The sequence below is a fragment of the Alosa sapidissima genome, chromosome 2 (genome assembly GCF_018492685.1).
Source record: "Alosa sapidissima isolate fAloSap1 chromosome 2, fAloSap1.pri, whole genome shotgun sequence".
Classification (NCBI taxonomy): Eukaryota; Metazoa; Chordata; class Actinopteri; order Clupeiformes; family Clupeidae; genus Alosa; species Alosa sapidissima.
In genome coordinates this window covers 36,248,576-36,260,214 of record NC_055958.1, presented here as the reverse complement: position 1 = coordinate 36,260,214, position 11,639 = coordinate 36,248,576, and the positions used below count along the sequence as shown (strand labels likewise).

The window sequence follows — 11,639 nt, the reverse complement described above, 5'->3', positions numbered from 1 at the left end:
TTTAAAATTATTTTGCTACTGTTTCGTGTCTTCTGCTGACAAAATAAATAGTTCGCCACACAGATAGAACTTGAAAGTTTCAGGTGTTGCGTGGCAACGTCTTACTAGCTTACTTTCCCTTTCAATGGAATTCTATTGCAATAAGCGAACAGACGTCTTGCGGAGGGATATGAAAGACGTTAATCAACCCGTTGCCATTGACAGCGGTGATTATATACTTTGCCGGTGATTTATGTAGATTTAACATTGGGCCTTCCCAACGTTCGGGCCTTTCATGTGAATGGAACTTTCTGCAGCACTCTGAAGAGCCGTGTAATAAGCTTGCAAAATGTGGCAGTATACAGATACTGTATGAACTAAACTAATGAGTTTAGTAAGAACTAAATTGTATGTGTCTGGTTAATGTTAGACTATGCGGTCTTACAATTGTTTTATCTGAATCTATGATTTTGTCAAATTGAATTGCCACCACCCAGTCACCAATTAGTGTCATGGGACTCTGTCCTACCATTTGGTGAAATTCCAGAGTTTAGTTAACCCTAAAAGATTAGGTGCATTTATTGCAGAGACAATCAGGTTATTTGTTAGAAGTTATGTTTAGGAGATATTTAAAAGTGCCATACCTATCTAACAGGCTCAGGTTGTTTGGCCTTTGCATTTGTTTGTTGTACATACTATGCAAGACCAGAACTAGCTGGTTAAGCACAATCACCAGATTGTAGGCCAGAGAGAACCTCAATCACATTGATCCGGTCCACAGACATAGAGCCAGTACTGTCGTTATGGAGGCAGAGTTCACAGGAACACAGTTCGGTGCCAGCTCCAAAGTAACTTTTGAGAACTGTAGTCATGGCTCTGGAGCTGCCTCTCTGTTGGTGGTACAAAATGCCTGTGTGTGTTGTCTTCTGTACAACTGGCTTTATTAGTCAACAGCACCTTTCATTGGATTGCTGAGCATACTTTCCTGACCCACTGAAGAGCACAAGTCTGTTAACTTATGTCACTTGTGCCCGGTCCATGATTTTCAGCACAACGTGATGCCAGTTTGATGCCAGAGAGAACCAGGGATCTAGAGCATACAGCCCTTAGAGGGGTTGTGAGTGTTATCAATGTGTGAATGTTTATTGCTAATCTTATGTTAATGTCTGTAACTGAATTGTCTTCACTGGATTCGTGGAAGTGCTGTTTTGATCCATAATGAGAATGGCATGTCTCTATGAGACCATAGAGTTAGTGTGCCCTCTACTGGTAGAACTGGTGTAGTGTGCCTTGGAGAACATCTGGGTATGTTTGATGTTTTGTTTTTATTTTTTTGTCTTTTCTGTATGTGTTACAAGTTTACCACATTCTGTCTATGGTAATACTGTCTAGTTTTGTTGTAATTAGGTGTCATGGGTGATGCGCAAAACACCACTGCAAATTTGAATATAACCGTCAACTCATTTGAATGTCACTTGGCAACCGTAGGATGACATCAGAAAAATTTGCGGCCTCTTCATTTTTACAGAGCTGTACCATGTTGTCAACCAACACAACAAACATTAATTCAAATGAGATGTTAGAGCAGTCCATGGACCGTGTTAATCATTCCAATTTAGCAAATGCACACAAGGATGTAGAGGATGAAATTCCTGTGCACAGCCTTCCAGGTGCTGGTGAGGTGCAGTCATCAATTGATAGACAGGAGAGTGAAGGATCACCGCACACTGGTGGGATTTCTTTGCTGATTTTATTTACTAAATAAAATCAGCAAAGAAATCCCACCAGTGTGCGGTGATCCTTCACTCTCCTGCACACAAGGATGTCTTTCAGGTGCACTCGCTCGAACAACTTTATTCAACTAAGATGAACTGTGAACTGTGTTTTCGTCAACATCGATAATGATGCGTTTGGTAAATGGGTAAAGATGGCGGTGACGAGCCATATTTCAAGTAACTTCTACAGTAGGACCTCATCATGATCGGGCCTGTCACTCAGCATGAGGACATGCTGTCTCATTATTATGTCATGGAGATTACAGGACCTAATTTTGGGCAAAGTGCAAACTTGTAAACTTAACTAAAGCTAATTTACTGTAATAACTAGGCACAATCGGTGTTCTATTCAAACAGCATGGGACAGACCTTTACCAGACACTGATGCATCAGCTCAATGCTCCCATGTGCCTCTCATAGCTGCAGTTCATGCACAAGAACTTTGTTTGTTAATTGACTTTGCTCTTTGCCTGCAATTGAAACGAACGGCCCGTATGTCAGATTTTGTGTCTTCTCAATGTGAGTTTTACGTGTAAAAATGTTTTCATAAGCCTTCAAGACACATAATTGTTGAAAAACTGATTGTGCTGATGCTTTGCTTATGCTTGTGTTTAATACTGCTTCAGGGCGTTTGGATATTTCAGGTGTATTTGTACCAGTCCTTCCTCACGGTATGTTTTGCATAGCCACCAGACTGTGCTCACAGCTGTCTCATCATGTCCTCAGTAATAAATGGGTGATATAGTGTATGTTGATACAAAAGAGTGAAAGTGTGTTTGTCCTTTCCAGAGGTACAGAAAAGTTTTGAGAATTGACTCATTTAAAGCAATAATGGTCTTGTGTCCTGCAGAATAGGGCTTGTGGTGTGTAATCTTGCATGATAGGAAATGTAATGCGTCTGCCATGGGATGTCGGATCAGGAAACGCTTTGCACTGTTTAGACTAAACATGAGTTGCACAATTACCACATTAACCTTCAAGTTATTTTGTTCAGCACACCAATTATAGTTTCTGATTGCATGTAATGAAACAGTGTTGTTTTATAACAGGTGTTTGTAGAGTAGAGAAATCTTCCAAGACAAAAGGTGGTGTTGGTAAAGAATCAGTCAGGAGAGATGGGCTCATTTCCAGGCTATCCTACTCTTTATTTAATGCAAATTACAGTACCAGGTAACTATTTCTCTGAATCTGAGTCACACCAAGGACCAAAACGGACATATTTACAAGGAAAAGGAGACACTTAGCATACCTTCACAGAAAAAAAGTATATATTTCAAATAAAATAAAAATTTCAGTCACAAACGAGAGGCATTCAAGTAGTAGTTAATGTTATACAGGTTATTATTTCAGCTGTATTTTTTTGTCTTTATCTTCTTTTAAACCCAAGACAGTTGTGTTTCTGTTTCAAATCCACAAGTGGTGTGTGATGCGTCTGTTTACAACCAACAGTCCTTGTAGTTTTGTATATATTTTTTTCTTCTTTTTCTTGTTACCAGACATTTTTGGTAAATATTATTTTAAACATTTGTGTCTTTACATGTTTTAATTTCTTTTTTATTTATTTTTCTTTTTTTTTCTTTTACTCTTGAGTCACAAGAAAGTGGTCACACCATTTTGTGGATAGCAACACATACATGAATGCAAATCTTACAAGCAAGCTTTACATCAGAAGTTGGGCAAAGGAGCAGGAGTGGGTCTGACAGAGGGTGTTGGGTGGGGGTGATGTTGAGATGGGGGTAGGAGGGGTGGGCTACAAGACCCCTCTAATGTGTGCTATTGACTGTGCGTCGTACATCGTGGACAGGAGACCAAACAAACAAAACAAAACAAAACAAATCATTATTGCCTCCAAGGGGGTGTGTGGCTTAGGTCTGGTGATGAATTATGACATCACTGTCTGGCTTTGGTAGTGAGACGCTCAACAATGTTAACACTTTCTTCTTTTCAGAAGTTACGACAGAAAAAGGCCCAGGGAAAGCACATAAATGAGTGTGTGTGTTCTTAAGGTTTGGCGAGGGGCATTTCTGTGTACACGACCCCTCTGTTTTCACCTGCAGAATCAAGCACCAGACTCCATGCCAGTACCACAGGGTGACATACGGTCAGGGGATGGGGGTGTCAGCGTGTCGTGTTAATGCGCAAAAACGCTACGAAAAAAAAAAAAAAGAAGAAGGCAGGAGGGGGTCAACAAGTCTGTCCAATCAAAAGCACCCAAGAGAGGGTTGCAGAGTAAGAGGCTACTGTGTTAGGGTGTGTGTGTGCACTGAAGATATAACTCTTTTACTTTTGTATGTGTGTGTGTGTTAAAGACAGGGAGGGCTGAGGGGGCGTCAGGATTGAAGGGTGGAGCGGGAAACATGAGGAAGCAAAGGCACTCCAAACTATAGATACACTATACAGGACCGGTTATTGTTACAATATAGCTGGCACCTACTGTACATATAAGATTGAACTCTATGGCTGGAGAAAGCTCATCTACAGTATCCAACAATCAGTTCATATTTGCCCTGAATATTTTCTTAATTTTATCACTTATGTTTTGTGTTTAATTTTTTGTTTCCTTTTTTTCTTTTTTTAAATCCCTCACCCTTTTGTTTTTGCTCTTTAAACAGTTTCTTAGGTCAGCCTATTTACATACAATGAAGATACCCAAGAAACAAAAAGAAAAAAAGCAGAAAAGCCAGAATTTGGTGAGGAGCAAATGGTAACCTACTATATATTCATATATATGTGTATATAAATATATACAAGATTTATTGTGATGCCATTAGTCCTTATACAAACCAGGGTTATCCGTTCTTGTAGTGTTTGTGTTTCTTATTGACCGCTTTCCTCTGATGCTGCGGCATCATGACTGACTGTTCTGAAAGAGTGGTGTTTCAGAGACATGGCTCTCGAGAGGGAGACAAGGGATAGCGGTGAAAATAAAAAAAGAGTTAAGAAGCAAGAAAAAACAAAAGCAACAGACAGGTAGTGGTTGATATAACACGGCTGTTTTGGGTAGACGACAGGAGCTCCAACTCCTAGTGTGGCCCAGACTCAAGAGCACATCAGGCGGATCTCCACCGGCCTGCTTGTGCGACTGGAAATAGGACGCAGAACCCACAGAAATCTCCTAACTCACAAACACGAAGGCAGAAGGCTACATTTGTTCCCATTCTGCTTTACAAAAAAAAAAAGGCAAAAAATGAAAGCAGGGACTGCCTGCTCTTTATCGACCATGTGCGTCTGTCTGTCTTTCCCCTCAGCACTCCCCACCCCCACCCTCCCCTCCCTCCTTCTGAAATCTCCACTGCCTTTGGATGCGTCAAGGAGCTGTGACATAGCCCAACCTGGAATCCTTAGCAGGGAGACTGGGAAACTGCCGCACATGCAAAACAAAAATAAATAACCCAAGCTGAGGAGAGGAGGACGGGAGGCTGAAACACATGTCGCCATTGTCTGAGGAAAAAACTCGACAGCCACGGACAGAGAACACCCAGGGCCGCCATGGAAGCATCCGGAGTGGAGAAACCGCTCCTGTGCGAGAGGCAAGATTCCCAACACGCCACGACCATTTCAATGCGCTTGTACAGATTTGTATATTTACCATTTTCTTGGTAAAAAGGCAGCAGCAAATATTGCAACTGCATACTTAATATCTGTGACCTCAATGGACTCAAACCCAACAAATTCTCAATATCTGTTAATATATATATATATATATATATATATATATATATATATATATATATATGTATAATTTTACATAATACAAAGTAATATATAAAGTGTGTATGCATGTATAATGCACAAACACAGATAAACAGAGACATGTCACACACACATCTCACATGCCAATCAAAAGGTCTGACCATCTCCCCACCCCTTTAAAAAGCCCTTAGCCTCCCCCTCTCGCCATATCAAATCAAATTAAATTACACTAAAACAAACAAACCAAAATGAAAAGAAACACATGAAAAAGAAACGCAGTTGTTTAAAACACCCCCCATTTAAAACTTCAACCGCATTGAGAACCCGTCTTTGCGAGTACGTTGCTTGTGCATGCGAAAAACAACGTGGGTTCATTCATATATATTTATATATATATATTTGTTTTTTTTTACTTATTTTTCAACTTTTTTTTTCTCAAAGTGTACATATACGACCGCTCAATATAGGACTAATAAAATTAGGTCAATATAGCTTGTTTTTACTTTTTAACTTCTTTTTGCTTTCTATCTGTTCAAGAGAATAAAAGTGAGGCCTACATGTCTGGATGCTCCCAACCAAATTCAAGCCAAGCACCATACAGAGGATCCAGGGCCAGTGGGCTGGAGCTAGGGGTGGGAGAGGTCAAGGGTCAAGGTCATGGAGGGTGGGGGGGGGGGGGTGACGGTAAGTGAGCAGTGATTGAGAAATGGAGAGAAGAGAGTGTGAGAAACAGTGGAAGGGAGGGAGGGAGGGAGGGAAGGGGATGGATTTTAGCTACAGGATTGCTTCCACTGAGGAGATTGTCCTCTGAGAACTACGAGCTCTCTGGCTGTGCGTGTATGTGTGCGTGTATGTGTGTGTGTGTGTGTGTGTGTGTGTGTGTGTGTGTGTATGTGTGTGTGTGTGTGTGTGTGTGTGTGTGTGTGTGTGTGTGTGTGTGTGTGTGTGTGGGGGACGTGCATGAGTGTGTGTGTGTGTGTGTGTGTGTGGGGGGGGGGGGGGGGGCGTGCATGAGTGTGTGTGTGTGCCGGTATGCTGTATGCATGTGCTCCTCACCGTCACTCCTTCTTTCTCTTAGTCTGCCCTTGATCACTCCCTCCGTCCACACACACACCAAGACTGCGATCCACACACACGGCTTCTTTTCAGAAACATACAAAAGGTTTGTTTTCTTCTATTTTTCAGAAAATAAAAACAGCACAATAGGGGGGGGAGGGGGGGTTCAACGATGTTGGTACATGTTCCTCATCTTTTCAGTGAGTGTTGTTCAGTATGTGCGTGTGTGTGAGGTGTGTGTGCGTGTGTGTCAGTATTTGTGGATTTGGGGGATTCTACCCGCACCCCTCTCTGGTTGGCATCTGGCCAATGAGGCACTGGGGTGGGTGTGGCTTCGGTCAGAGGGATGGGTCTGATTGGTTGGGGCACTCAGGTGGAGGTGTTGGAGGCGGAGGCAGAGGCTAGTAGTGGTGGTCTGGCCACGGTCTCCACTGTTGGCATCTGCAGTCAAGAGAGACCAGAGGTCAGCTGTTATCATCACATGACGCATACTGAAAAGTGCCCAGGAGGAGGATTTTTATCAACAGGTATTAACTATTTTTTATTATTATGTTTTAACATTAAAATAGTATGTATTTAAAGGTACACCATGCAAGATTTTCAGCTTAATAACCTTTACAAAGCCAATTTGATGGTAAACAAACTTGTTAGCTATACAGCATAGACGTAGGCAAGTCGCTACCGAGAAAACTATCCATGCAACTTCAAGAACGGTGGCCCTACAAATCTCGTGAGAATCGTGAAACATTATCTTGTCAGTAGATATAGCTCTTTGGAGATAGATTTTGCCTGTTGTTAATTCTTCACCACAGGAGCATTTTCATTGTGTACAGGAGGGACAAGTCACAACAGCAGAGTAAAATATAAATATATTGTGACTCTAGAGGGAGCTCTACAGTAGCCAAAATACCTAAACCTGCATAGTGTACCTTAAAGCAATTCTCATAAGATTAGATTTCATGGAGAATTTGAATTCATGAATACAATTTGAATCCAGCACTGTTTGATCATTTGGCGATACAAATTTGACCTTGCTGTGCCAACAAAAAATCTGTTTTGAATTGATTTGAACTGAAAAATATCCATCATAAAATATCATTGTACAATTTCTACTTCTAGTGCGAGTTTGTCCTCTTGAGATTGACCAAAGAAGAGGAAGAGGGGACAGAACTGGAGGAGGGTGGGGGGTCAGCCTGACCTGTGGTGGCTGAAGCGTTGGTGGGGGTGGGGTGGGGGTCAGACTGACCTATGGTGGCTGAAGCTTTGGTGGGGGTAGGTGGTGAAGCGTTGGTGGGGGTGGGGGTGGGTGGTGTCAGACTGACCTGTGGTGGCTGAAGCGTTTGTGGGGGGGGGGGGGGGGGGGGGTCAGACTGACCTGTGGTGGCTGAAGCGTTGGTGGGGGTGGGGTCAGACTGACCTGTGGTGGCTGAAGCGTTGGTTGGGGTGGGGTGGAGGGGGGAGGGGGTGTCAGACTGACCTGTGGTGGCTGAAGCGTTGGTGGGGGTGGAGGTGGGGGGGTGGGGTGGGTGGTGTCAGACTGACCTGTGGTGGCTGAAGCGTTGGTAGGGGTGGAGGCTCCAGCCTGGTTACGGGCATGGGCAGGGATCAAGATGGAGGCCAGGAGGGATTACTGGACAACTCTGTGTGTGTGAGAGAAAGAGAGAGAGAGAGTGAGAGAAAGAGAGTGAGAAAGAGAGATAGAGAGAATTGAAGCAAGAGAGAATGAATGAAAGGGAAGGTAGAGAGAGAATGAAAGAGAGGTGAGAATGAGATAAGAGTGAACATGCTGTTTTATCATCCACATGAACACCCACTTAGCCATACAAATACAATATCAGGTAAAAAAACATGAAAGTAATATTTTACAGTGTACAAGTGACACAAGACACGAAACAAGGGCATGGAGGTTAACGTCACCACCAGGATAAGAGATCTGTTCTTGAGTACCCTACCTCTCTTTAAGACAGACATAGAAAGAGAGAGAGAGGAGAGAGGAGAGGAGAGAGAGAGAGAGAGAGGAGAGAGAGAGAGAGGAGAGAGAGAGGAGAGAGAGAGAGAAGAGGAGAGAGGAGAGGAGAGAGAGAGAGAGAGAGAGAGAGAGAGAGAGAGAGAGAGAGAACTCATCAACAGGTAGAGATATGTGTGAGACAGGTCTGGTGAAGTCGGTGGTAGTGTAGTGGTTAAGGAACTGGGCTAGTGTGCAGTAGCCTGAAAGTTGTCGGTTCAATTCCCGGCTTCCACCGTTGTGCCCTTGAGCAAGGCACTTAACCCCAAGTTGCTCCGGGGACAATGTGATCCCTTGTAATATAGCTGAATATGTAAGTCACTTTGGTCAAGAAGTGTCTGCTAAATGTAATGTAATGTAAAGTCCAACCAGACAAAGACAGACAGACAGACAGACAGACAGATGAACAGACAGACTCCTCGGAGGAGAGGAGTGCCTGGCTCACCCTGAGTGGTGAAGTTGAAGAGCGAGGGTTTCTCTCGGCCGTTGGGCAGCTTGACGTTGGGCTCGCGCAGCTCGTCGAAGAAGGAGTGGGCGCAGGCCTCCAGCGGCGTGAGCCGGGCCGTGGGCGTGTACTCCAGCAGCCGCGAGCACAGCGCTATCGCCTCCGGGGGCGTGCGGGGCCGGAACACCTGCCAGCCAATCACCGCACGGTCACAGACACCACACAGCCAACCAGGGAGAAGCAGGAACACAGGTGGTCAGTCAATGATGACACCGTATGAATGTTAATAAAGACAACCTACTGTATGTGAATCGAGATGCCAATCCATTAGTTTATTCAGCTGTCCTTGTATGAGTAATATTTGCAAACTATAAGCTAAACTATAAAGAAATAGACCGATCAGTCAGCCAATCATAGGGCAGAACCTTTGTCTGTTGGCCAATCACACTAGATTTGGTGACTCATAAGCTGGGTGCCAACAACAGATAATATGTCAGCACAAGCTTCTAATTTTCCAATTCATACAGAAAGTACTTTATTAACGTTTTTTTTTTCTTCAGGTCAACAAACAAACAAACAAACAAACAAACAAACAAGAAACATCCCATGAAAAAGTGACTTCACAGACACGTTATGGTGGAGACACACAAAATGCACATGTGGTGTGAGCTTTGTGATGCATATGAGCCTATGGCATAAACTCACACATGACATATCACACGAGCCATTCAATTAAGATAACATGAAAATCAACGAAACAACTAAGACAACTAAGCAAAAAACCCTAAACTCAATTGTGACCTACTGTAGATTTAGCCGTATCAAAAAATGTCATATTTGTCAAAACATCTATTCTTGCATCACCCACGGTAACATAACATATTTTTGCTTCGTTGTTCCTTCTTCCTTTCAATCTCTGCATTTATGTCCTTGCATACAATCCCAATCCCAATCCCAATCTATTATATCTTTACTACAGTATGTCCTCTTTCTATATTCTCCTCCTTTCTCCCATGTAATCTGTCCGTCTGATAACATAAAATATACAAATATTAAAATCAGAGAAGGAGAACAAGAACACAGCTTGAAAACGTGTGGCGTTAAACTGGTGCTGACTTACTAAAGGGGTCTCTGTAGTTCACAGACCAATCACCAGAGGGTGCATGACCCAAGTGGTAAATTGAGTAACATATTTGGTTTACTACATGGGGTAAAGACAGTCCAAAGAGCTAATTGTGAGACCAGAAATAGTTTAGGTTCCAAATTTGGAATGGGCATACAGGGCCAATCACCTCTTTCCTGTCACCAGCTGTGTGTGTGTGTGTGTGTGTGTGTGCGCGCGCGCGTGCGTGCGTGCGTGCGTGTGTGTGTGTGTGGCTAATCTTCTCTGTTTGGTGATAAAGAGTACTGGTCTAAGTCCATACATGTATGTGTGCTCATATGTGTGCATATTTATATGTATGCTATGCAAAAAGATACCTGACAGAATGCTTATTCTGGATAAGCACTGGGAAGTACAATACAATAACCCTGCATGAACAGCGGCTTCACAATGACGTCCAGATCAGACGTGTAGGGAGAGATGACCTCAGTCCCAGTATGGGTTGCCCACTAAAAGTTCTTGGATTCTGACCAGCAGGACAGTGAGTCCTAAAAACAAAGATGGTGGGTGCCAGCAAGGTTGTGTGGACTGCTGTATTAAGTAAAAAAACAGGGAACAGGGGGGGAATCCGAGGTAGAAATGAAAGCCATTTTGGCTCCAAGTGCACCCCTTATAACCTACAGAAAGTTTGACTCCAGCCATATATTTTGTATCTGGCCTATCTAGTTGCATTTATATGCCAAAGGGCGTGAGGGCTGTCGTAGAGACCATGTCATAGAGACCATGTCGTAGAGACCACGCATGTTCCCAGGCTAGTGAGAGGAGTGCTACATCACTGATGAGAGCTGAATCACAGGCCATGTTGATATAAGAATGATTAATCAGTCCAGAGGGAAAAAAACCTGTACAAACAGATATGAGAACATAAGTAACTGGTGACTGGATCATAGTCACTAGCAAATCAAGACAAAGAAGAGGGGGGGGGGGGGGGGGGGGGTGGCATAATCTAACAATTAGGCCAAACCAAGTATGGTTAAAATGAGAGATTAAGAGCTACCACTGGTGAGTGGTTGTGACATGACAGCAATGGAGCAAGAGGTGGTATGGGGGGAGGAAGAGAGAGAGAGAGAGAGAGAGAGAGAGAGAGAGAGAGAGAGATAGAGAGAGGTGTGCATTGGGACATACTGGGTGAATAGCTCACACAAACAGGTACACAACACAAACACATACAAAACACACACACACAACACAGACACACACACCACACAGACACACACACACACAACACAGGGTGGAGACGATGAGGCCACAGAGGATGCGGAAGTAGTAAGTTGTTTCCTGTACCTGTTGACTCACCTTAGTCCAAGGGTGGGGCCTTAATCTGGGGGAACTTGAACTCGGTGTAGTTTGGGGTTCATCTCGCGGATCTGCTCGCGGGTGGGGGTGCCCAGGACCTGGGGAAGGGACAGAGGTGGACAGAGATGGACAGAGAGGAGAGAGAAGAAAGGATGAGGGGATGGATTAAGAAGGAAGGTCGATTGAGGATGATAAGTCAAGAGATCTTATTGTAAAATAGAATCTGGT

The 11,639-nt window shown here is 43.5% G+C and overlaps 1 long non-coding RNA gene across 2 annotated transcripts; it reads right to left on the bottom strand.

Moving 5' to 3' along the window:
• Window positions 1–6,386: 6,386 nt before the first annotated feature.
• Window positions 6,387–11,511, bottom strand: LOC121699672. 2 transcript variants are annotated; one of them, XR_006027008.1, is made up of 4 exons: window positions 11,400–11,511; window positions 8,954–9,140; window positions 8,046–8,143; window positions 6,387–6,944 (listed from the first exon to the last, which is right to left on the bottom strand). It is a non-coding gene; the product is annotated as an uncharacterized LOC121699672 (long non-coding RNA). The 2 variants fall into 2 exon arrangements; XR_006027009.1 differs by having other exon boundaries at window positions 11,412–11,511.
• Between the last annotated feature and the right edge of the window lie 128 nt (window positions 11,512–11,639).